Source organism: Phyllobates terribilis, unplaced genomic scaffold (genome assembly GCF_046119375.1).
Source record: "Phyllobates terribilis strain yellow unplaced genomic scaffold, ASM4611937v1 Scaffold_11__3_contigs__length_659146591, whole genome shotgun sequence".
Classification (NCBI taxonomy): Eukaryota; Metazoa; Chordata; class Amphibia; order Anura; family Dendrobatidae; genus Phyllobates; species Phyllobates terribilis.
The window spans coordinates 582,647,174-582,674,815 of record NW_027362771.1 but is presented as its reverse complement, the minus strand read 5'-3'; the positions used below and the strand labels follow the sequence as shown (position 1 = coordinate 582,674,815).

Here is a 27,642-nt window from a genome sequence, read left to right as displayed (position 1 = left end):
ACCGGGAAGTCCTTACCCCGAGTCCAGGGGCCGTGTAGCGCTGGCGTCCCTGCCCTCTGCTAGGCAGGGACGCTGCTCCCCTCACCGCTCTGCTGTCAGCGCGCGCTCCGTCCCGGCGTCCTCCTCCTGCTCTGCTGTCAGCGCGCGCTCCGTCCCGGCGTCCTCCTCCTGCTCTGCTCTCAGCGCGCGCTCCTTCCCGGCCCCTGTGCTTAGGGCGCGCGCGCGCTTCCCTCCTCTTAAAGGGGCCGCGCGCGCCGCCCTAAAGAGTCCCCGGCCAATGGCCGGAGGACTTCATCATATATAAGGCACCTCCTCCAAAATGGAGGTGCCCGAGCAATGTTGTTTGCACCTGTGTCTCACCTGTGCTTCAGCCCTCAGGTCCCGTTGCCAGTTACCTGCCAGTTACCTGCCAGTTTCCTGCCAGTTTCCTGCTAGTTACCTGCCAGTTACCTGCCTGATTCCTGCCTGAATACTTGTTACCTGTCTGCCAGTCTGAGGTCCGACGGTCTGCCTTACTACTCCTGTCAGTCTGTCTAAAGGACCAGCCTGCCCGCTCACCTGGGAGCGCATATCAGCTACCTGCCTGCTTGCCTGAGGTCCGACGGTCTGCCTTATTACTCCGGTCAGTCTGTCTATGGACCAGCTTGCCCGCTCACCTGGGAGCGCTTCTCCGTTATCTGCCTGCTTGCCAGCCCGGAGGCTCCGTTGTCACGTGCTGTGACCACCAGCTATCTCAGAGACTCTTGCCCGCTCACCTGGGAGCGCATCTCCGTTACCTGCCTGCTTGCCAGCCCGGAGGTCCCGTTGTCACGTGCGGTGACCACCAGCTATTCCAGAGACTCTTTCCCGCTCACCTGGGAGCGCTTCTCCGTTACCTACCTGCCTGCCAGCCTGGAGGTTCCGCCGTCACGTGCCGTGACCACCTGCTATTCCAGAGACTCTCGCTTGCTCACCTGGGAGCACACATCTACCATCTGCCTGCTAGCCTACCCGGAGGCTCTGCCATCACAGGTCGTACCTACCCCTTACCCAGAGACTGCCCTGATCACTTGCCGTAACTCCCTGTCCGTTCACCCAGAGACTGCCACCCGCTCCCTTACAAGGGCCGCCCCCTTGTATAGTAGCTCAGAGGTTCCGCCTCCCGGACCCGTTACAGTTTGCTCGGGCCATGGAACCCGGTGGCACCCAAGCTCCCTCGCTCTCGGACCTCTGTCTTGAACTGTCCCGTCAGAAGTCCCAACAGGAGGCCATCCTGGGTCATCTGCGGAATGTTAATACTCGCCTGAACACCCTGTCTGATCCTGCAACTACGGCCAGTACCATGGTATCCTTTTCCGGACCCCGGCTCTCTGCACCTCCTCGCTTCGGAGGCGACTCCGTCCTGGCTCGGGGCTTCATAAATCAGTGCACCCTGCATTTTGAACTATTGTCCCACCAGTTTAACTCCGACCGAGCCAAAATTGCATTCATCATGTCCCATCTCACCGGGGAGGCTCTGGCCTGGCTAAATCCTCTATGGGAGAGAGGAGACCCCCTGGTGTCCGACTTGCCTGCCTTTCTCACGGCTTTCCGGAAAGCCTTCGACGAACCCGGACGGAGGACCTCATCCGCATCATCTCTGCTACGCCTCCGTCAGGGAAGCCTCACCGTGGGTCAATATGCCATACGGTTCCGTACCCTTGCCTCGGAGCTGGCCTGGGATAACGAAGCTCTGGTATCCGTCTTCTGGGAGGGTCTGTCCGGCCGTATTAAAGATGAACTTGCTGGTCAGGACATTCCTACCACTCTCGATGACCTAATAACTCTTGCCACCCGGATTGACCTACGGTTCCAGGAACGTGCCAAAGAGGTCACCCGTGAAAAGGGGCTTCCACGTCTGGTTCCTACTTTTCTGAAACCCGTCACTCCTTCCGTTTCTCCCCAGGTACACTCTCCTGAGCCTATGCAGGTCGACCAGACCAAGATGGTCAAATCCCGTCAGGACTTTCGCCGTGCCGAGGGGAGCTGCTTCTACTGTGGCAGTAAGGAGCATCGGATCCGTGCCTGCCCGGAGAGGTCGGGAGAACGCCTGTGTCTAGGTTCGCTCAGAGGACTTGATCTAGACAAAAATAAATCCTCTCCATCCCTGCTGCTGTCTGTCTCAATCATCTGCGGGGAGAATCGTTATTCCGAACTAGCCCAACTTGACTCTGGAGCAGCCGGAAATCTTATTTCACTGTCCCTGGTGGAGAAATACCGCATCCCCACCAAACCTCTGGCTGTACCCTTGTCTGTTGTTGCCGTGGATGGGGGCCTCTTATCTCGCCCCATCCAATTCATCACCGAATCCATTACTCTGCAAGTGGGTATGCTGCATTCAGAGAGTATCTCCCTTCACGTTCTGCCTGGACTCTCTCACGCCCTCTTGCTAGGTCTGCCTTGGCTCCAGAGACATGCACCCGTGCTTGACTGGCAAACCGGAGAAGTCCTTCGCTGGGGACAAGACTGTCATAAAACCTGTCTGGTTCCCGTCCATTCCGTCCGTCCCTCTCCTATCCCAGCTAATCTACCTGGACTTTCGATTCCTTATTGGTCTTGTGCTGATGTCTTTGATATGGAGGAGGCAGAGACATTACCACCTCATAGACCATGTGACTGCCCCATCGATCCCGCCAGAGTAATGCAGGTGGCCCCCGTGAGTCTAAATTGTCTCCCTCCTGGTAAGACGTTCGTATCGGTACCTGATCGGGAGAGGATCCTACACTGGGGTCATTCGTCTAAACTAGCTGGCCACGCCGGTCAGAAAAAGACCCTCCAGCTTATTACCCGGCACTACTGGTGGCCTAACCTGCACAAGGATGTTATGGACTTTGTTTCTGCCTGTGTGTCCTGCGCCCGCAACAAGGTTCCGAGACACCTGTCGGCCGGCCGCCTTCTTCCTCTGCCAGCACCTGCTGCCCCCTGGCAGCATATAGCGATGGACTTCGTAACTGATCTGCCCGTCTCTGCCGGTTGTACGGTCATTTGGGTGGTCGCTGACCGCTTTTCCAAGATGGCTCACTTCATTCCCCTGCCAGGTCTTCCGTCTGCACCCGAGCTGGCTAGAGTCTTTATCCGCCACATCTTCCGTCTTCATGGCCTGCCCCGTCACATCGTGTCGGATCGAGGAGTACAGTTCACTTCTCGTTTCTGGAGAGCCACTTGTAAATTGCTAGACGTCACTCTGGACTTCTCCTCCGCTTACCACCCACAGTCTAATGGTCAAGTGGAGCGGATCAATCAGAACCTGACCAGTTACCTCCGGCACTTCGTTAATGCTCACCATTCTGACTGGGTGGATCTCCTGCCATGGGCCGAATTCTCGTACAACAATCACAAGAGCGAGTCTTCCTCCATATGGGAGAGTACCCGGTCCGCACTCCTTCTGTCATCCGAGCGTATGAAAAGGCACGCTGACAAAGGACGTCTGGATCCTCCTCAATTCCGTCCTGGGGATAAAGTCTGGCTCTCGTCCAAATATGTCCGGCTCAAGATCCCTTCCTATAAGTTGGGGCCTCGGTTCATCGGCCCACTGGAGGTTATCAGTCAGATCAACCCGGTGGCCTATAAATTGAAACTCCCGGCCAACTTACGGATCCCTAACTCCTTCCATGTATCTCTCCTCAAACCTGTGGTACTTAACTCTTTTTCTAAGTCTACAGGTACGCCTCTTGCTCCAGTTTCTGCTGAGGACGAGTTTGAGGTAGAGAACATTCTTGCCACCAAAAGGGTAAGAGGAAAGACCTTTTTCTTGGTAGATTGGAGGGGGTTTGGTCCTGAGGAGAGAACGTGGGAGCCCCGGGAGAATATCCATGCCCCTCTCATCCTAGCTAAATTTCTGTCTGGCCTAAAAAAGGGGGGGCCTAAAGGGGGGGGTACTGTAGCGCTGGCGTCCCTGCCCTCTGCTAGGCAGGGACGCTGCTCCCCTCACCGCTCTGCTGTCAGCGCGCGCTCCGTCCCGGCGTCCTCCTCCTGCTCTGCTGTCAGCGCGCGCTCCGTCCCGGCGTCCTCCTCCTGCTCTGCTCTCAGCGCGCGCTCCTTCCCGGCCCCTGTGCTTAGGGCGCACGCGCGCGCGCTTCCCTCCTCTTAAAGGGGCCGCGCGCGCCGCCCTAAAGAGTCCCCGGCCAATGGCCGGAGGACTTCATCATATATAAGGCACCTCCTCCAAAATGGAGGTGCCCGAGCAATGTTGTTTGCACCTGTGTCTCACCTGTGCTTCAGCCCTCAGGTCCCGTTGCCAGTTACCTGCCAGTTACCTGCCAGTTTCCTGCCAGTTTCCTGCTAGTTACCTGCCAGTTACCTGCCTGATTCCTGCCTGAATACTTGTTACCTGTCTGCCAGTCTGAGGTCCGACGGTCTGCCTTACTACTCCTGTCAGTCTGTCTAAAGGACCAGCCTGCCCGCTCACCTGGGAGCGCATATCAGCTACCTGCCTGCTTGCCTGAGGTCCGACGGTCTGCCTTATTACTCCGGTCAGTCTGTCTATGGACCAGCTTGCCCGCTCACCTGGGAGCGCTTCTCCGTTATCTGCCTGCTTGCCAGCCCGGAGGCTCCGTTGTCACGTGCTGTGACCACCAGCTATCTCAGAGACTCTTGCCCGCTCACCTGGGAGCGCATCTCCGTTACCTGCCTGCTTGCCAGCCCGGAGGTCCCGTTGTCACGTGCGGTGACCACCAGCTATTCCAGAGACTCTTTCCCGCTCACCTGGGAGCGCTTCTCCGTTACCTACCTGCCTGCCAGCCTGGAGGTTCCGCCGTCACGTGCCGTGACCACCTGCTATTCCAGAGACTCTCGCTTGCTCACCTGGGAGCACACATCTACCATCTGCCTGCTAGCCTACCCGGAGGCTCTGCCATCACAGGTCGTACCTACCCCTTACCCAGAGACTGCCCTGATCACTTGCCGTAACTCCCTGTCCGTTCACCCAGAGACTGCCACCCGCTCCCTTACAAGGGCCGCCCCCTTGTATAGTAGCTCAGAGGTTCCGCCTCCCGGACCCGTTACAGGCCGCAACCCTGTCCCTGTCTCCCGTCACGGCACCTGAAGCCCCGTGAGCCGTAGCTGCCGCCACACCTCCCCCGCTACCAACTAGGCCCCAGGCTGTAGACGCCGCCGTCGAGGCCCGCCCCGCGCCGTGCCCTTTAACCCCGGGCGCGACCAGAAGCCGACCACCGCAGGCCTGGTCGCAAGGCCTAGTGCCCCCGGGCGCCGCTGCCCTGTCAGCTCCCTCTGCCTCTGCCATACCACCCCTGGGCACGGATCTGTTCACCCAGCACACCAGTCCAGATGGGCTCCCTTTCATCTAGCCCCCCGGATATGTTAACCCCTGCCTACTGAGAGGCCTGTCCGCGGAGGCCGGAGTCCCACCTGAACCCCTGATACCTGCTCCGGAGCCCATGGAAGTCTCCCAGCCCCCGCTTGAAGACGCCCAGTTTGAGTGGGACCCGACCGGAGAAAATCTAATGGGGTTCACCCAGGAGACATGGGCGGACGCAGTCCGCCGACGGGAGTCCCGCCGCCAGCAGTTGGCGTTGTTCGAGAGGGAGCAGCGGGAACGGCGTGTCCGGCAAGAGCAGCTACAGGCCCGAAGTGCAGAACAAAAGATGCGAACCCGGCGAGACCCCCGAGCTGCCCGCGGTCCCCGAGCCACCGGGACTGTCGTAAAATTCCAAATGGAACACGGCTGGGGTTTCATCAGGGACCCGGACACGATCAGTGATGTGTTCGTGACCCGAAGGGACTTGGAAAGCCACCTGCCGGAGGGTCATCATGGACGGGATTTGTATCCGAGAGACGTAGTGTCCTACACCCGACACCAGGGCGTGAAGGGGTGGTACGCCCTCCACGTTCACAGAGTAGTAGAGGAGGCGGAGCAGTACTACTCAGACCCCGAGTACCAAGAGGACCCGGATGGGTCTGAAGATCGTCACCATGAGGAGCAAGGCGCGGCTGAAGGGTATCGCTACCAGTGAACAGTAGCATACCATTGTATATAATTACCCGACAGAGTACGTGGGACTGTTTCAGATTTGAGTGTGATCCCCGTTGGGACTGTTATGGGACTGTTAATTGTGCCAAGTTATCCCTTTTTCCTTAACCTGAGAACAGCCATCACTTTTCCTTAACCTGGCCAAGGACTGAGAGCAGCCATCCCCTTCCCAAACTGGCAGAGGACTGAGAACGGCCGCCCCTGTAAATAGTTGCGCTTCCTAAAGCGCCCCCTATTGGTTTTATAAAAGAACTGCAATGTCTACCTCAAGACAAGTCTGCTAGAGTGTTGCACCTTTAAGAAGAATGAACACCTGGTCGCAAGTTGCACCGCGGCCAGTACCCAAGAATATGTTTTACTTAAAAATGTTTTATATGAAGAGTTTTATATGCTGCTATATGATAATGAGAATGTTTTATATGAAAAGTGTTTCCCATAAAGGGAATTGAACAATGTTCTCCGTTTTCTAAATGTAAAAAGTTGTTGAAAAAGTTTTGCATATCTTATAATCAAATTTCTTTACTCTTTTCCAGCCCGAGGACGTGCTGTGGTTTACCAGGGGGGAATGTAGCGCCCCGAGGGATCGGCCGCTACAGGGGTATTGCACCTCAACCAGAGGTGTGGTATTCCACTCCCGGGTAAGGATGGAGTATGGACCAGGGCTCAGTTAGCTGCACACATATACACTCCTCATTTCCGGGGGACAGCTCTACGGTGCTCCCATTAGTATGCAGGCACGACTGACTATGTCCCTGGCTGGAGTGGGGAGGAGGGGGGGACCCTAGTGATGTGGGAGCAGATAGGGGCTGGTTCCTGGGCATAGGAAGGAGCTCATTGGTTGCAGGTCACCTGGGCTCAGACACAGAGTAGGAGGTATATAAGGTGGGCACCATCTTAGTTCTAGGAGTAGAGAAGTTCAGTTTGTGAGGAGAAAGTGAGAGTGGAGGAGGAGGGGAGCAGAGGCTCCGCTGGAGTTCTGCTCCAGAGCCAGGCCTAGGGACACGGGCCGGGCGAGAGGGAGAGAAGGAAAGGAACAGAACAGAAAGAGAAAGGAACCGAAGAGAAAGGCCCAGGAACACGAAGGAAGAAGGGACCCTAAGGACCCAGGAAATTACGGGTGACGGGTCAGGCAAGGAAAGGGTACCGGATCCCAAGTTGGTGGAGGCAAATAATCCTCAGCCAAGAACCGGAGGTCGTGATCATATATTGGTGCGACCCCTCGCTAAACCTGCTAGGAAGGCACCATATAGGATAGCGGGAAACGGGGCCCACGTTTGCCCGCATAAATCCGCGGCAGCTGGACAGAAGTTTGGTCACTGGTGGGGCACAAGCCAGAGAAAGGACAGAAGGGGGTCCTGTGCCATACTCCTGAATAACCTGGGAGTTGACCGAGCCCCTCACCTGGTGGACGTAGCACGGCTTGGGCAGTCACTACCTGTACAGAAGTGGCTTGGAGTATACGAACTGTGAGTAAAAGACCCTGGACTGCAACATGTTGTCTTTGTGCTTCTTACTTCGCCAGCACTAACGGTACTGGGACTCCCTGCACCATCACCCCCACCATCTACCCCTCGCTGCCCTGAGGCTATACTCCTCCCGTGGGGAGTCGTACTATTCCCTGCTGCACCCACAACACCAGCCTCAGCGGTCTGTTCTGCAGCGGCGGTTCTCTCTGACCGCAATCCACGGGTGGCGTAGTCGGACATTGCAAGGCATATAGAAGACTGCCACTGGTCTGACCACCCTGAGCCACGGACCGGGTTTCCACTACTACTCCCATTATTGCCCTGTTGCCCGGATCCGAGTGCCTCACGGCCCAGGGAGCGAGTCAATCACATCATGACTACCAGTGACCTGACCTTCGGCTGCCGGGTCAAGTGGCTGGGACTTCAACGCTTCCAGCCCAGCAAAGTAGTAAGAACAGTTTGTCTTCTTTTTTTCTTTCTGGACGTTCCCGTACTTCTTTTGCATATGATTTCGGAACATTTGACCCAAGAAAAGTTTGCAGTTATTCAATGGAGCCTCCCTCCCCCCAACGACATATGTGACCACGAAGAGCTCTAAATAGCAGGACTTTCCTGTGGGGTTGCACTATGTTTAGGGTTTTGCCACTTGGATATATTTAGGATCTGTAATGTGGTTCTTAGGGTTGAGATGCACCTAGTGGTCACAGCACCACTACAGAGTTCTGCATTATGATATGACATTCCATAACTTTTTGATCAATGAGGGTCCAACCTTGACCACCCAGTGAAGCACATCCCTATACTGATAGGGCTGTCTGTTTTTACATGGTTAAAGGGCAACTGCAACCAGAGAGAGAACCTTTTTTGTAGCTCTTCTCCAAAACATGGGAAGGTCTGAAGTGTCCTACTTGACAATGAGATTTCTAAAACGAATAAAACCCCTTTTTAAAAATAGTTTTTTGCTAAAGGCTATAGCCACAACTGGAACCTTCTGGACCTCAATGTAAAATATGTAACGGCAAGACCTGCCATGTACCACTGATAAAAATGGGGTCTTGATTAGTAGAAGGGTCTCTGGGTCCATTCAGGCATGAAGTAAAGGTCGGTTAAGATGGACCGACTGGCGGCACAACACGACCGCTGATCGGTAAACCTTCACTGTTCAGCGGTTGTTTAGTGGCCTGTTTTTACACAGGCTGACAGCGGTAAATGATGTGCATCTGTAGTAGATCGCTCAGTGCATATTGGCTGCCATAGTTCTCGTCTTGTTTACACAGGACCATGTGCTGCCGAGAATAATGATATTTTGCACTGTACAAAAGATAATTTCACACGATGAACCAGCTTGTGAATGCTCGTTCACGATTATCTTTCAATCTAAATGCAGTTTAAGAATCCGCCCGCTACCTAAACTCCACTCTCCTTGCTCTTTTCCTTATTCTTTTGTGCTCGATGAGCCCCCCGCTGAGTAATACATATAGTAATATTGTATAGTGGTGGAAAGGAAGAAATATCCTAAAAGGGTCTTCTAGGATTACAAAAATATGACTGCCTTCTTTCAGAAACAGCATCTCCCCTGACCGTGTGTTGTCTGATATTGAAACCCAGGCCCATTGAAGTAAATGCAGGCGAGCTGCAAAACCAAGCACATCCCATGGACAGGGCATGGCACCATATATGAAAGAAGGCAGTCATGTTTTTTTGATCCTGAACAACCCCTCTTTGGCTTGGTACATACTGCACCTGTGGACTTAGCCGACAGTATACATCTGAGAGTTTTCCCAGATGTATACGGTAATATCGCCATAGATAATCATTCACCCACTTTCAGCCTTCTTCTGGCCAGTATGTGCCTGAATACCCATTGTTAAAAGGGTTGTCCGGCCTTGGGGTACAGGTCTGCAATTACTCTATATGACTGCAGACTTGTGAATCTTCACAGCACGCACATTGCACACTGTGAAGATTCTCTGTCTGGGCGCGTGACTGCAAGTGTGGTTAAGTGCCAACTAGATGTGTGCGGCTCTCTCAATACAAGTGAATTGACACGTTTAATAGGAATGTAGCCAGAAGTATGCAAATCGCATAATTGTGGCCATATGACCGCCAATACCCAGCATCGGGTAAACCAATATGCGCACTGTTAAGATTCACAACTGTGCAGTCACAAAGAGTGACTGCAGACTTGTACCCTAAGGCCAGACAACCCTTTTAACAATGGGTATAGGAAAGAGCAGCAGACTGTGCTTTCCTATACAGAGGGACACAGTATAGATACATGTGTCATGTCGTATACGTTTAATCACATTGGGTCTCTATGGTCTCTCGGCATCCAACCTGATTGTGGACACTATTGGGCACATACCTCCTGGGTGTATGAACCTGACAGTATCCACAGACGTAGTGTGCAGTTTGCCCAAAGTGTTGTCCAGATATTTTTTTACAAAAAGGGTTAGCATGGCAAAAAGCTAAAGAAATTATACAGTTAGGCTCACCTGGTGAGATGGATTCACAAACATACAGGTCAGGGTAGAAAGACTGACCCAGAACGTTAGCGCAGTTAGCTGGAGGGCAATGTCTTCACTTCTGCGGACAGCATACTCAGCCCGGTATTCTGGGCTCCTCTTCAGCTTACTAGGCACCTCGACATCATGATGACATGGCGCAACGCATATCATGGTGTCGTATGAGGCCCAGTAAGAGGTAACAAGATGCCCGGCCAAAGAGAAGTGAAGACTTCCCTGGTCCTGGTGCCACAGAGGACTGGACGCAGGACTAAGGCAGCAATCTACTTGTTCAACTCTAATATTTAGGCCATGTTGGGTAGTAATGACTCCTAACTGGTGGAGGCACCAAGACAACTGCTACAACGAAGCGCTTTGGAACCTACCAAAGTTTTCACAGACATTCACAGGATAGGTGATAACCGTTTGGGGGTCTGAGCCCTGATTCCTATTAGCTACAGTTGCAACTGAATGGAGCAATTGACAGACATGTACATTGCTTGACTGTCTCTGTTATATAATTTGTGGTTCAATGGTCTTAGCGGTCTCATGACAAATACTACTGAAGTCAATGATCGCCTGCAGCGGTCCTATGGCATAAGACCACCGGAGACAATCAAGGACATGAAACGATGGAGAATAGTAGGGTGAGTAAGTATTATTTCATTAATATAAATCACAGCTGGTTCTGTTATTGCAGAAACAAGTCTCATTACATGTCTGTAATGTGGGAGCCGGTCTCTGAATCGCGTTGACTGCGGTTCAGGGAGCCTGAATCATATGACGGGTTCCCATTTAAGCCTTTATCTTATTTTATGAGGATTTCTAGGATTTTTTCGGTGTTGAGCTGATGTACTTAAAGACCCGACAATGTAATCATCTCATAGTGAAATGTCAGTTCAGCAAACGTCCTCGTTGAACTCTGCAGAAGTGATAATGGGACACGTGTGATATATGTGTAACGTGACCGATGTAAGGTCTGCAGGTAAAAGGTCAGGATGAGGCACGAGGGAACTCGCACATATGTCTGTGCTGACATGGTATGTGACAGATAAGGAGAGGAGGGACAGGTAGGAGCTATCTTACCAGCGCTTATATCACCCACCAATTAATGAAGGGAAATTTCACAATACTGCAGTGACCTCTGACCTGTGTCTCTACAGCCGAACCAAAACAAGCTCCCATCCTAGGGCCAAATTCAGACATATGTGAGTCACGTACATGTTCAATACGTGGTTTTCACAAACAGAACACATACCCACTGTAGTCTAGGTGGCTGTTCACATGTTCATGTGGACTGAGGGGTTCGCAAAAAATTACGAAGAGATGTCCATTTTTGATCTGAGTCACAGATCAAAATTACCCATACACGTCTGAGATCATGAAAAATGACCGACAGCACATGTCCATTTATTGTAATGGGTAGGAGAAGCTTTGCAATTTACAGTGGCTTGCGAAAGTATTCAACCCCCCTTCGCATTTTTTTTGGTGTTTTGCTACCTCACAACCTCAAATTTCACTGTTTTTTTTTTAGGGTTTCCATCAGTTCATGTAAACAACATGCCGACAACTGTGAACATTTGGTTTTCTTTTTATTGTGAAGCAAACAACAAATAGGACAAAATAACTGAAAACTTCAGTGTGCATAACTATTCACCCCACTAAAGTCAGTACTTTATGGAGCCTCCTTTTGTGGCAATTACAGCTGCAAGTCGCTTTGGATAAGTCTCTATGAGCTTTCCACATCTGGCCACTGGGATTTTTGCCCATTCCTCAAGGCAAAACTGCTCCAGCTCCTTCAAGTTAGATGGTTTACTCTGGTGAACAGCAATCTTTAAGTCTGACCACAGATTCTCAATTGGATTAAGGTCTGGGCTTTGACTAAGCCACTCCAAAACATTTACACGTTTCACCTTAAACCACTCGAGTGTTGCTTTAGCAGTATGCTTTGGCTCATTGTCTTGTTAAAAGGTGAACCTCCTTCCCAGTCTCAAATTACTGACAGACTGAAACAGGTTTTGTTCAAGAATATCCCTGTATTTCACACCATCCATTTTCCCCTTGACTTGGAACATTTTCCCTGTCCCTACTACCGAAAAACACCCCACAGCATGATGCTGCCACCACATTTCACTCTGGGGATGGTGTTCTTAGGGGTTGAGGAACTGTGTTGGTTTGGCACAAGACATAGCGTTTACGTTTGTGGCCAAAAAGTTAAATTTTGGTCTGATTTGACCACAGCACCTTCCTCCATACATTTGGGGCGTCTCCCACATGTCTTTTGGCAAACTCTAAATGAGCCTTACAATTTTTGTCTGTAAGTAGAGTTTTTTTTCTGCCCACTCTTCCATAATGGCTATGGAATGTACAGCTTATTGTGGTCGTGTGGACAGAAACTCCAGTCTCTGGTTAGGAACTCTACAGCTCCTTAAGGGTTACATTTGGACTCTGTGCTGCCTCTCTAATTAATGCCCTCCTTGCCCAGGTTGAGAGTTTTGGTAGGCGGCCCTCTCTTGGCAGGTTTATTGTGGTACCATGTTCTTTCCATTTGATGATAATGGGTTTGATAGTGCTCCGGGGGATCTTCAGAGATTGGGATATTTTTTTATAACCCAACCCTGACTTGTACTTCTCAACAATTCTGTCCCTTACTTGTTTGGAGATCTCCTTGACTTTCATGGTGTTGTTTGGAGATCTCCTTGGTCTTCATGGTGTTTGGTTAGTGGAGCCTCTTGCTTAATGGTGTTGCAGTCTCTGTGGCCGTTCAGAAAAGGTAAAGTGTATATACTGACAGCCCATATGACACTTAGATTGCACACAAGGGGACATCTTGTCACTAAGCATGTGACTTATGGAAAATTGCTTGCACCAGAAATTTTTAGGGGCTTCATAGCAAATGTGGTGAATACCTATGCACATACAAATTGTTAGTTATTTAATCCTATAAATTTAATTTATGCCTATATTTTTTTCACTTCACTTCACCAACTTAGACTATTTAGTGCTGATGCATCACACACAAATTGGATTAAAAAATATTTAAACACAGGTTGTAATGTAACGCAATAGATAAAAATCCAAGGGGGTGGGGGTGGTGAATACTTTCGCAAGCCAGTGTATTTCTTTTATTCCTGCAAGAAAATCACTGATGAAATACTGATGGTGAAAACTGACACGAAGAGAAGGCAGGCTGGTCGGCAGTACGTATAGTTTACGTGGTGCACGTGGAGGAAATGCAGGACAGACCAAGAAGGATCCCAGCAATAATTATTGAAGAAAGCCTAGATGGGCAGAAACGTCTGATGACTTGTATGTTGAAACTATAATAAGCGGCTAATTATTTCACACGTGAGTGCTGGGATCCTTCTTGGTCAAAACTGACACATGGACCAAACACTGATGACACTTGGACTGTTTCTGTGTACATGATGAAATCTCTGATGTCTGAATGAGGCTTGAAGACCCCCATACACATTAGACTAACATCAGGCCAAACCCACTGTTACCGGCAGGATCGACCAACAGTGTAATGTGTATGGGGGTCTCCCGACTCTCCTCTCATGTCCGATTTCAGGAGATAACCCGTCACAAGAGGAATCTGGTAGCAATTTTCTCATAGAACACAAGAGTGCTCAATTGAGCGTTCTTGTGTATGAGGGGACACGGAATAATTAACCGTCGGATGATCAATTAGCCGAAATCATTGTTGGATCGGCAGCTATATATTGTATATAAGAGGCTATAGGATGCACTTACACTCGCCAATTCCTAAGAGCTCTTGTTTCCTTATAATCGAGCAATGCAATCTGGATGCTAATCACCCAACAAATCAGCGTTTTGATTGTTTCTTGGGTGAATAAGCTGATTTAAAACCTCATTTTCGACAGCACTTAGTCTAGTGTAAATAGGAGTTGTACTACCGAGAACAATGATCAGCAAATGTAGCCCATGAGTGGTCACTTAAAACCGCAAGTCCGCCAGCCCTTTGGCTATCAGGGTCGTTCGTTGCCACTCAATCCACTGGACTAATTTGGAAATCTCTTATCACCATATTTTATTCACATAGTACAGAGAAAACATCAAAAGTTGAACTTTGGAAATTTTTCCATTTTATTTTAAAAAATTAACTTATTTAGAAATGGATGGCAGCGACACAGCTCAAAAAAGTTGTGCCAGGGCCGTGTCCACCATTGTATACCGTCCCCTCTTCTTTTTACAACAGTCTCTAAACGTCTAAGCAGTGAGGAGACAATTGATGCCGTTTTGGGAGAGGAATGTTGTCGGTTTCTCGCTGCTCCTCGGGGGTCTTTGTCGGATTTTTCATTTCATAATGCGCCAAATGTTTTCTACTGGTGAAAGGACTGCAGGCAGGGGGTCATCCATCACTCAAACACTTCTTCTGCTGAGCCATGCTGTTGTGATGGATGCAGTATGCGATTTACCATTGTCTTCCTGTTGTTCTAACACCACTATACAATGCTCAGCAGTGCTGGCGCCTTTCATGTGTAATCTGCCCCTGCCATAGGTACTAATGCCCCCCTCCCCATACCATCAGAGATGCAGGACTGTACACTGATAACAAGCTGGATGGTCCTTCTCCTCATGACTCCACAGGACACAGCCTCCGTGGCTTCCATAAACAATTTCACATTTAATTTCATCCGACCATAGAACAGTTTTCCATTTTGTCTTAGTCCATTATAAGTGAGCTTATATGGCAGCATTTCTGGATTGTGTTGATATATGGCTTCTTCTTTACATTGATAGAGCTTTACCTTGTATTTGTGGATTGCACGGCACACTGTGATCACAGACAATGATATTCTGAAGTTTTCCTGAGCCCTTGCAGTGATTTGCATGATTGGATCCTGGCTGATTTTAATTTAGTGCCACTTGAGGACCTGTTGTAGATCACGAGCATCCAACATTGCCCATCGATCTTGTTCCTTGTGCACATAGATTTGTCCAGAATCTCTAAATCTTTTGAGGATATTATGTGCTGTAGATTGTGGGATATTCAAAGTTTTTGCGATTTTACATTAAGGAACATTTTTCTGAAATTGTTCCGCAATTTTTAGACACAGTTGTTTACAGATTGGTGAACCTCCAACCATCTTGGCTTCTGAGAGACTCTGCCTCTCTAACATGCTCTTTTTATACACAGTCACGGGCGTGGAGAAGAGGGAATATTCATTCTCTTTAGCAGCGGGGACGGAGGAGCGGTGAGCCGCGGCTCTAGCTGACAGTGCTCAGTATTAAACAGAATGCATATTCTCTCTTTTCCACGCACATGGTCCGGCGTGGAGAGGAGTGAATATGCCAGCAGCAGCTCACATCAGTGTCTGAGAGCACGCGCTGCTCAGATGCCGACATGAGCTGCCTTAAATGGATATGAATAGCGGTACCAGAGCGCCAATAACAGGGCAAAAATATTAAAAGGACTGATTTATTAATATACACACAACGCGTTTCGGTGGACACAGCCACCTTCATCAGGTGTGACAAGCAGCAAACAATTGATCCTTATATACATTTGACTAGGTATACAATTACTTAAAAGGGGTGGGGCCAGATACAGAGTAATACCTCTATATTAACCCCTTGAGTTCATATATGCTCAATAGAGTAAAAAGGATTGTTATAAAATAATGCCTAATGAAGCATATAGGGTTCTTATAAAAAGGATTCGCTGTAAAAAAACAACAACTTGTGAATCCTATAATCTTAATACTTCATAGGATATATTGTCATCTACCACCCTATATTTTAGATTATATAAAAAAATAATAATAATTTTTACATACAACATAAAACAATGCATAAATATAAAGTATAAAATTACAATCAGTTTCTATCATTATAATTAGGAAAAGTAGACGAAGAAAGGAAAGAGAAAAAAAAGAGAAAAAAAAAAAAAAAATTCCAAAAAAAAAATCCCCCCCCCCAAAAAAAAAAAAAAAAAAAAAAATAATAATAAAAAAAAAATAAAAAATTTTTCTTTAAATTTTTTCTCCCTTCTCTCTCTCTCCTCCCTCCTCCCCTCCCTCTCTCCTTTCCCCTCTTCCCTCCTTCTCTCTCTCCTCCCCCCTCCTCCTCCATATAAAAGATATATATAATAAATTTGCTAAAATATGAAAACAATTATTTAAAAAGTTGTCTTCTCTATATTAAGGTTCAAACCTTCAGGAGACAAGGTTCCCATTTTGAAAATCCAATAATTTTCACGTGTAATGAGACGATTTAGTCTATCAGGGTGTGTATCAACTATATGATCAATGATAGTTAGTTTTAGGTTATTAGGATTTTTTTGATGTTCTTTTAAGAAATGATTAGAAACACTATGTAGGGGAAAGCCGTTTCTAATATTTTGGCGATGTTTATTTAATCTGGAGTGCATTTCCTGGATAGTGCGGCCAATGTATTGCAGGCCGCAGGTGCACTGGAGCAGATAGATCACATATGAGGACTGACATGTAAGTCTAAAGCGAATGGGATATATCTCTCCAGTGACCGCAGAGACGAATGTTTTGGCTCCGTTATCAATGGATTGACAGCATAAGCATTTAGGGACATTACATTTATAACATCCATTATTGCTAATAGGAACTGAATGGTTCGGTCTTCTACCAATTGTTGTATTGCTAGGGGCTATATAGTTTCCTAGATTTTTACTCCTCCGATATATGACATGAGGAAATTCCGGTAAATGACCAGTTAATATTGGATCATTACTTAAAATGAACCAGTATTTTTTTAATAAACTGGATAACACTTGCGTAGGTTTACCATAGGTAGTAATCAGATTTAAACTGAAATCGCTGTATGGCTCTTGGCTGGTATTCTTGGATTTGTTGATACACAGGTTCTGTGATAGGGATATAGTTTTGGAGAAAGCATCCTCTAATAATTTCCGGGGGTATCCCTTAGCTCTAAAACGTTTTTGTAAAACCTTAGATTCCAGAAAAAAATCCGAATCATGTGTACAATTTTTTCTGACACGCCAATATTGACCGTATGGAATATTTCTAATCCAGCTGGGTAGATGGCCACTGTCAAATTCAAGATAGCTATTTACATCCACTTCCTTAAAGTGGGTAGATGTGGATATTTTACCCGAATTGTCTATATTTATCTGAAGGTCAAGATATTGAATATTACTCTCAGATATGGTAGAGGTAAAGGAAAGACCCCAGTCGTTAGAGTTTAATTCATCAATAAATTTGGCAGCCTCCACAGTATTTCCCCTCCATATAATAAACAGATCGTCTATAAAGCGGCGGTACATAACGATGGATTTATCGGCGCCGAGGGATTGCGCGATGTGGATAGACTCGAATGCCCCCATATATAGATTTGCATAACTGGGGGCAAACCTCGTCCCCATCGCGCAGCCCCTCAGCTGCCGATACATCACCCCCTCAAAAGAAAATACATTGTTCTCAAGAATGAAAGTTATACCCCTCAATAAAAAGTTTTTTTGAGGATCTTGTAAGTTAGGGTCCTCATCTAGGAATTTTTTAATTGCCTGTAAACCCAATACATGTGTGATATTGGAATAAAGAGAGCTTATATCGAGTGTAATAAGAAGACAGCCTGGAAGAGGGGGTAATTCTCTCAATAGTCTAATTAAATGTGTGGAATCCTTTAAATGAGAATCTAGGGATAAAACGTACTTCTGTAAAAAAAGATCAATATAGTGGGATAAGTTGGATGTGATAGAATTAATACCAGAAATAATAGGACGTCCAGGGGGATTAAATTTATCTTTATGAATTTTGGGTAAAAAATAAAAATAAGGGACTTTGAATTTTTTAATGTCTAAAAAGGATTTTTCTTTTTTATTGAGGAAGCCAGCTGTAGAGGCCCCTGCTACAAGTCCTTTGTACTCCAAAAAAATGGTTACAGATGGGTCTGCTTCTAATTTCACGTAGTAGTTTGAGTCGTCTAAGATTCTGAGGCCCTCCTTGATGTACCAGCCCCTGTTCATTATCACAGTCCCCCCTCCCTTATCTGCTCTCTTTATAATTATTTCTTTATTATCCTGAAGGGTTTTTAATGCACATTTCTCCTGGTAGCTCAAGTTATTCACTTTTTTAGAAATTGGGGGGAATGTCCTAAGGTCCCTCAAAATTAATTGTTGGAAAGTTTCAAGGTGTGAACCTTTGTGATGTAATGGATAAAAATTATTTTTCCCCTTCACATTTACATGAGTGAAAGGGTCCAGTAATGGGGGGCCTGGTATATTAGATTCTTGAATGGAGGGGGATACTGTTGAGCATGAACTAATAGGATGTGATTTTCTCTTATCTTCCAATAGAAAATGTCTTTTTAGTGTCAATTTCCTTATAAATTCATTTAAATCACAGAACAAAGTGAAATTATTAAATGGGACAGCTGGACAGAAAGATAATCCTCGACCTAACAAGGATCGTTCAGCTTCAGATAGCACATAGCTAGAAATATTAAAAATGCCCCCACAACCGATAGGGGTTTCTATCTGCAGGGAATTTGTATTCTGGTTCATTGGCAAGATTTCATTTTCTTTATATTTGGATTGTGTCTCAGTTTCGGCATTTGGACTATTTTTGTTATTGAGGCCTCGGGTTTTTCCACTCCCTCTACATCCCCTAAATTTCTTTTTCGTTTTGGACAACGTCCGGGGACCACGTGAAAAAAATGTGTAATTTTCGTTTTATTAGTTTGAGATGCAACTGCATTCTGTGTTTGAGGATTTATCAAGATACTATTTTCATTCAAAATCGGAGATAATTCCAAGGATGTCATTCTGTTTATAGGGGTTTTATGTGGTTTATACCATTTGTTTTATCAGAAGGTCTCCCTTGATTAAAAATATTCAGTGTATCCGCTATCGGGATCTGACCAGATGACTCCCCAGCAATAGGAGTCTGTATTGCACTAGAAAGCTCTGAGATATTAGATCCACTATGGGATATCTCCTGTGTGTTAATATGTAATGTGAAGTTCAGTTCATCAATATCTGCTACTTGTGTGGAAATAGTAGACGGATTAGCAATAAATTCTACATCTGCTGCTTGTGTGGATAAAATAGGTGGATCAGTAATCAGTATGGAGGGAGGAGTAATTTCCATACACATTCCCTCTATTATAAGGTCATTATTTTTTTCCAAATTAGAATTAAATGCAGTATTTTTCTTGTAATTATTGTTAATGGATAACTTCTTTTTATGAGTCTCATATATTGCTTGTTGTTTTTTATTCATAAAAAACTGTTTTTGAAAACTATTCACTTGTTTTGTATGGTTATCAGGATCATTGCTTAGAATAGGGGATGATGGATTATCCCTAGTTGTTCTCTGCATAGAGATGATGGGAACAGGTGAAATTTGAAGTGGTGATTGGATTTTTTCTTTTTTAGAGTCTTTTATATCTCTTTCATATTTTTTGGCTTTTTTATTTATTAAATCATTTTCAAACTTAGCCAGTCTTAGTTTTACCTCATTATCTGTGGCAAAATATTCCGCAGATGAAGAAAAGAACTCCAAATCCCCTTTAATTTTAGCTATTGTTTCTAAAGCATGCATAGCCAGAGTATTCCTTTTATCAATCAACAATCTGATCAGTGTTGTTGAGCAATCAGAAATACACCTGTCCCATCTTTCAGTAAAAACAATATCCTGAGGAAAGGATGAGTTGAGATTCATTCTCAATCCCTTGGGTATTATGTTATCCTTAATGTAATGTTCTAAAAACATCGTGTCTACGTGATTAGTTATTTCTATTTTGCTATTATTTTCTAAGTTCAAAAACAGTCCACGTAACCTTTTTTGATCTGTATCATTCAGCATAGTTGGATTAGTATATATGCATCTGTCGCCATCTTTAGAGTCTTTACTAAGGGCTGTAATGATCAGAGATAATCTAAATTTCTCTCTATTGGTCACATAAAAGTCCATAATGATCCAGCAATTTAGATTTTAAAGTCTTAAACACAGTTCTTATCTGTTGACGATTCTGCAAGATTTTTCCGTCTCTCGATGTGTTGAATAATCTGAGTCGCCCAATTTGCAGCTCCTGGTCTTGAGGCTAAGCCCCCAGCAATAGCAGACTCAATATGTAAAGAGAGGAGAGAACAAGGCGCAATGGGTGACTCAGTATTGCAATTGTTAGAGGGGTGTGAGGATGGCTACTAACCTTATGAAGTTGTGCACCTCTGCACAACCCCAGTGTAAAGCTCCACAAGCTCCGCTCTGTTGGTGGCTGTCATCTATTTCCAGCGGCGTTCACAGATCCTGATCTCTCGGTGGTGGATCACGTGGTCAGGTTAGTTGCATGTAACGCCGAGATGGACGCCCAGCTTCACCAACACCCCCGGCAGCGTTCCGGAGGGGTTAGGGCAGCGCAGCTTGGAAAACCAGGGTAGTGATTCTAATTAAATTCCTCCCACAGGTGAAAGAACAATAAGTTAAAGGCAGCTCTACCGCACCCCAACAGGGGGAAAGGGACAATAAATGGATATGAATAGCGGTACCAGAGCGCCAATAACAGGGCAAAAATATTAAAAGGACTGATTTATTAATATACACACAACGCGTTTCGGTGGACACAGCCACCTTCATCAGGTGTGACAAGCAGCAAACAATTGATCCTTATATACATTTGACTAGGTATACAATTACTTAAAAGGGGCGGGGCCAGATACAGAGTAATACCTCTATATTAACCCCTTGAGTTCATATATGCTCAATAGAGTAAAAAGGATTGTTATAAAATAATGCCTAATGAAGCATATAGGGTTCTTATAAAAAGGATTCGCTGTAAAAAAACAACTTGTGAATCCTATAATCTTAATACTTCATAGGATATATTGTCATCTACCACCCTATATTTTAGATTATATAAAAAAATAATAATAATTTTTACATACAACATAAAACAATGCATAAATATAAAGTATAAAATTACAATCAGTTTCTATCATTATAATTAGGAAAAGTAGACGAAGAAAGGAAAGAGAAAAAAAAGAGAAAAAAAAAAAAAAAAATTCCAAAAAAAAATCCCCCCCCCAAAAAAAAAAAAAAAAAAAAATAATAATAAAAAAAAAAATAAAAAATTTTTCTTTAAATTTTTTCTCCCTTCTCTCTCTCTCCTCCCTCCTCCCCTCCCTCTCTCCTTTCCCCTCTTCCCTCCTTCTCTCTCTCCTCCCCCCTCCTCCCTCCACTATACAATGCTCAGCAGTGCTGGCGCCTTTCATGTGTAATCTGCCCCTGCCATAGGTACTAATGCCCCCCTCCCCATACCATCAGAGATGCAGGACTGTACACTGATAACAAGCTGGATGGTCCTTCTCCTCATGACTCCACAGGACACAGCCTCCGTGGCTTCCATAAACAATTTCACATTTAATTTCATCCGACCATAGAACAGTTTTCCATTTTGTCTTAGTCCATTATAAGTGAGCTTATATGGCAGCATTTCTGGATTGTGTTGATATATGGCTTCTTCTTTACATTGATAGAGCTTTACCTTGTATTTGTGGATTGCACGGCACACTGTGATCACAGACAATGATATTCTGAAGTTTTCCTGAGCCCTTGCAGTGATTTGCATGATTGGATCCTGGCTGATTTTAATTTAGTGCCACTTGAGGACCTGTTGTAGATCACGAGCATCCAACATTGCCCATCGATCTTGTTCCTTGTGCACATAGATTTGTCCAGAATCTCTAAATCTTTTGAGGATATTATGTGCTGTAGATTGTGGGATATTCAAAGTTTTTGCGATTTTACGTTAAGGAACATTTTTCTGAAATTGTTCCGCAATTTTTAGACACAGTTGTTTACAGATTGGTGAACCTCCAACCATCTTGGCTTCTGAGAGACTCTGCCTCTCTAACATGCTCTTTTTATACACAGTCACGGGCGTGGAGAAGAGGGAATATTCATTCTCTTTAGCAGCGGGGACGGAGGAGCGGTGAGCCGCGGCTCTAGCTGACAGTGCTCAGTATTAAACAGAATGCATATTCTCTCTTTTCCACGCACATGGTCCGGCGTGGAGAGGAATGAATATGCCAGCAGCAGCTCACATCAGTGTCTGAGAGCACGCGCTGCTCAGATGCCGACATGAGCTGCCTGGCAGACAGGACACAGCAGCGCTGGAGCAGAGATGAGGAAGGAAGGTGAGTATAAGTGTTTATTTTTTTGTGTGTGCAGTGATGGGGCCACACATACCAGGATTGGGGGGTGAGGAAGCCACACTTACCAGGATTGGGGGGATGAGAGGGCCACACATACCAGGATTGGGGGATGAGGAGGTCACGCATACCAGGATTGGAGGATGAGGAGGCCTCGCATACCAGGATTGGGTGATGAGAAGGTCACGCATACCAGGATTGGGGGATGAGGGGGGCCACGCATACCAGGATTGGGGGATAAGGGGGGCCACGCATACCAGGATTGGGGGATGAGGGGGCCACGCATACCAGGATTGGGGGATGAGGGGGCCACGCATACCTTGGGGGATGAGAGGCCACGCATACCAGAATGGGGGGATGAGGAGGCCACGCATACCAGGATTGGGGGATGAGGAGGCCACGCATACCAGGATTGGGTGATGAGAAGGTCACGCATACCAGGATTGGGGGATGAGGGGGGCCACGCATACCAGGATTGGGGGATAAGGGGGGCCACACATACCAGGATTGGGGGATGAGGGGGGCCATGCATACCAGGATTGGGGGATGAGGGGTGCCATACGTACCAGGATTAGGGTATGAGGGGTGCCATACGTATCAGGATTGGAGGATGATGGGTGCCATATATACCAGGATTAGGGGATGAGGGATGCCATACGTACCAGGATGTGGAAATTTACCAGTAGCTGCTGCATTTCTTACCCTAGGCTTATACTCTAGTCAATACGTTTTCCCAGTTTTTTGAGGTAAAATTAGGGGCCTCGGCTTATTTAAAATATACGGTATTTTAAAATCAGTGAGTGCGTGGTGCCCATAATACTGCAGGACTGTGGGGTGCATCATACTATATGGGGGCTGCATTTTACCCTACGGGGTGTGTAATATACTGTATGGAGGACTATACGGAGTGCATTATATTCTATGGAGGACCATGGGAAGTTCATTATACTATATGAAGGATTATGGGGGGCGCATTATACTATATAGAGGATTATGGGGAGCGCATTATACTATATGGAGGATTATGGGTGGCGTATTATACTATATGGAGGATTATGGGTGGCGTATTATACTATATGGAAGGCTATGTGGGGCCATTATAATATTTTGAGGGCTATGTGGGGGCCATTATACTGTTTGGAGGCCCATTATACTGCATGGAGGGCTGTGTGGGGGTCACAGTTGGGGGGATCATACTGTGTTGGGGTCACCATACTTTGCCTTGGGAGTTGAAGTGGGGTAAAATAGGGTCATTATGCTGTGCATGTGGATGCTAATGTGGAGGAATGGACCATGGGGGTTCATACTGTGTTTGGGGGCACTTTTATTGGCATCATACTTTATGGGGGCAATGAAAGAGGAATCTAGGACTTCAGCAGGAGAAAAATTACTAAAGTCTGGAAAGTTGTGAGATCTGCTCTTCTGTGACAGAGAAATATTTATTTTTTGTGGGGTTGGGGGGGGCAATTAGACCTTCTGCTATGGGGCCCCATGATTTCTATGTATGCCCTTATGTGCAGGCCTAGAGTTCTGACCCTCAATACATTTTTGCTTCTTTTGTCATTTGTGTCCTTGCATCTTTATTTTGATGTTTTTTTATTATTCATAAATGTTAGCTTTTTTATTTTTACATTTTTAGTAACTTTTCTCTTTTATGCCCAGGGCCACCTCTATGAACTAGGGTGAAGAGGCGTTATGTCAGACTTGAGCCATCCTTGTATGACAAGAAAACGACTGCCATGTCATACTACATTTCTCCTGATGTGGCAGAACAAAGCAACCCCCAGAAAAATTACTTGTTTGCCAGCATTGCTGTGATTGGGACCAGGACGATCAACTGAATAGGGCAATAAGGGGTAGCACGGTGGCTTTTCAGTGCTGGAGTCCTGGGTTCAAAACCCACAGACAACATCTGCAAGGAGTTTGTATGTTCTCCCCGTGTTTGCATGGGTTTCCACCGGGTTCTCCGGTTTCCTTCTACACTCCAAAGACATACTGATAGGGAATCTAGATTGTGAGCCCCAATGGGAACAGTGCCGATAATGTCTGTAAAGCGCTGTGCAATTAATGGTGCTATATAAGTGAGTAAAATAAATAAATAATGCGGATCCTGTGCACCAAGTTGTTCCCTGTCACCATCTAGTGTACATTTGATGTATTATAAGTTAATACTGACGCGCTCCCTGGGCCTGTGTTGTGCAGGGGATACCCGGAGCCGGGCCTTCTGTAAGATGCTGGGGGTTGTAGTCTCCGTGTGGCGGCGACCCGGTCCGTGCCCAGGGTGGTCACTTCAGTGGCAGTCTTAATGTTGTAACAAGTGTCCGACTACGCCACCAGTGGATTGCGGTCAGTGGGGACCGCCGCTGCGCTGCAGACCGCTGAGGCTGGTGTAGTTTGCGCAGCCGAGTATGGAATAACTCCCCACGGGAGAAGTATTGCCTCAGGGCAGCTAGTGTGGAAGATGGTGGGAGTGATGGTGTGAGCGTCCCAGTACTAATGGTGCTGGTGCGGCGATGAAACACAGAGACTTGTAATTGAAGTTTCCAATGCTTTACTCACAGTTGTTATTCGGTCAATCCTGCAGGCGATGACGGCCCAAGCCGTGCTGCGTCCACCAGGTGAGGGACTCGGTCAACTCCCAGGCAATTCCAGAGCGTGGCACAGGGCTCCCTTCTCTTCCTTTCTCTGGCCGTGCCCCACCAGTGACTCTACGTTTGTCCGGCTGCCTCGGGCCTTCTCTGGGCACGCTGATCTCTGCGTCCCTGACCCTATATGGTGTGCCTTCCTGGTAGGTGTAGTGAGGGGTCGCACCAAGATATAGTCATGACCGCCGGTCTTTGGCTGAGGATTAGTCGCCTCCACCAATTTGGGATCCGGTACCCTGTTCTGCCAACCCGTCACCCGCAATCTCCTGGGCCTATGGACCCTGTCCTAAGATGGTGCCCACCTTATATACCTCCCTCTGACACCCGAGCCCAGGTGACTAGCAACCAATGGGCTCCTACCTATGCCCAGAGACCCACCCCTATCTGCTCCTACACCACTGGGTTTTCCTCCCCTCCCCACTCCAGCCAGGGACAGATGCTGTCGTGCCTGCACTTCTGTCTAGTGGGAGCACCGTTGAGCTGTCCCTCGGAAATGGGGTGTGTGTGGTGCATGCAGCCTACCGAGTCCTGGTCCACACTCCATCCTTACCCGGGAGTGGAATATCACACCTCTGGTTTGAGGTGCAATACCCCTGTAGCAGCCGAGCCCTCGGGGTGCTACAATACCACTGGATAAATAAGTAGATGCAGACTGTGACTAGACCCTATAAGAGTTCTGTATTATGAGGAACTGAAATATGGAAAACCAGATAAGATTTGCTAGAAAACAACTATATGTCATGTTATGAAGAAACGACTAACAGATGACACTAATCCTAACTCCATGGTGCATATCGAGATTGACTAGTGACTTTGGGTGTTGACTCACCATTTCACCTTTCACACATGTCCGATCTGTTATCACTACAGATCAGTACTGCAGTAGGATACCTTGCACTGGGGAAATAACTTATCACTCATGATGAGAATATAGGATTGTCCTCTGTTGAAAAACATAAGCCCTGTTTGGCACGGTCCTTGAACTGGGGCATACTGGAGGATCCTGTGGTGGAACCAGTCCATCCCGGCTGCAAATCTAGTGTAGAGATGATCTCTACTCCAGTCCTCCTATGCCGCACTGCAAGGGCACACTCAAGACTGTCTGAGTATCTGCCCCATGTAGCGCCGGCGTCCCTGCCCTCTGCTAGGCAGGGACGCTGTTCCCCTCACCGCTCTGCTCCGTGCCCGGCGTCCTCCTCCCGCTCTGCTGGCAGCGCGCGCTCCTTCCCGGCCACTGTGCTTAGGGCGCTCTCCCTCCCTCTTAAAGGGGCCGCGCGCGCCGTCCTAAGGAGTCCCCGGCCAATGGCCGGAGGACTTCACCATATATAAGGCACCTCCTCCAAAATGGAGGTGCCCGAGCAATGTTGTTGCACTGTTCACTACTCTGCTTCAGCCCTCAGGTCCCGTTGCCAGTTACCTGCCAGATACCTGCCAGATTCCTGCCAGCTTGCTGTCTTATTCCTGCCTGATATTCTGCTACCTGCCTGCTAGCCTGAGGTCCGACGGTCTGCCTTACAACTCCTGTCAGTCTGTCTAAGGACCAGCTTGCCCGCTCACCTGGGAGCGCACATCAGCTACCTGCCTGCTTGCCTGAGGTCAGACGGTCTGCCTTCCAACTCCTGACAGTCTGTCTATGGACCAGCTTGCCCGCTCACCTGGGAGCGCACATCTGCTACCTGCCTGCTAGCCTACCTGGAGGCTCCGCCGTCACGTGCAGTGACCACCTGCCTGTCCAGTGACTTCTGCCCGCTCACCTGGGAGCGCTCATCTGCCGCCTGTCTGTTGGTCTTCCTGGAGGCTCCGCCGTCACATGCTGTGACCACCCGTTTATCCAGAGACTCTCGCCTGCTCACCTGGGAGCTCACGTCTACCATCAGCCGCCACAGGTCGTACCAACCCTTTACCCAGAGACTGCCCCGGTCACTTGCCGTGACCTCCTGCCCGTTCATCCAGAGACTGCCCCGGTCACTTGCCGTGACCTCCTGCCCGTTCATCCAGAGACTGCCCCGGTCACTTGCCGTGATCTCCTGCCCGTTCATCCAGAGACTGCCCCGGTCACTTGCCGTGACCTCCAGCCCATTCACTCAGAGACTGTCCCGGTCACCTGCTGTGACTGCCTGCCCATCTTCCCTGGTCGCCACCCGCTCCCTTACAAGGACCGCCCCCTTGTATAGTAGCTCAGAGGTTCCGCCTCCCAGACCCGTTACAGTTTGCTCGGGCCATGGAACCCGGTGGCACCCAAGCTCCCTCGCTCTCGGACCTGTGTCATGAACTGTCAGAGGTCCCAACAGGAGTCCATCCTGGGTCACCTGCGGAATGTCAATTCTCGCCTGGACACTCTGACTGCTCCGCCAGCAACCTCCGCCAGTGCCATGACTCGCAATCCAGCAGCTCCGCTGCCCACTAATACCATGGTATCCTACCCCGGACCCCGGCTTTCTGCACCTCCTCGCTTCGGAGGCGACTCCGCCCAGGCTCGGGGCTTCATAAATCAGTGCACCCTGCACTTTGAACTCCTGTCTCACCAGTTTAACTCCGACCGGGCCAAAATTGCCTTCATCATGTCCCATCTCACCGGGGAGGCCCTGGCCTGGCTAAATCCTCTATGGGAGAGAGGAGACCCCCTGGTGTCCGACTTGCCTGCCTTTCTCACGGCTTTCCGGAAAGTCTTCGACGAACCCGGACGGAAGACCTCATCCGCATCATCACTGCTACGCCTCCGTCAGGGAGGTCTCACCATGGGCCAATATGCCATACGGTTCCGTACCCTTGCCTCGGAGCTGGCCTGGGATAACGACGCTCTGGTATCCGTCTTCTGGGAGGGTCTGTCAGGCCGTATTAAAGATGA

General features: G+C 47.8%; 1 long non-coding RNA gene across 1 annotated transcript in view; it reads left to right on the top strand.

Moving 5' to 3' along the window:
- Positions 1-24,248, top strand: part of LOC141166989 (uncharacterized) — a 30,747-nt gene extending 6,499 nt beyond the window's left edge. The window contains exon 3 of the long non-coding RNA XR_012251373.1: positions 23,812-24,248. This is a non-coding gene — a long non-coding RNA (uncharacterized lncRNA). The remainder of the gene's footprint in view (positions 1-23,811) is intronic.
- Positions 24,249-27,642: the final 3,394 nt, after the last annotated feature.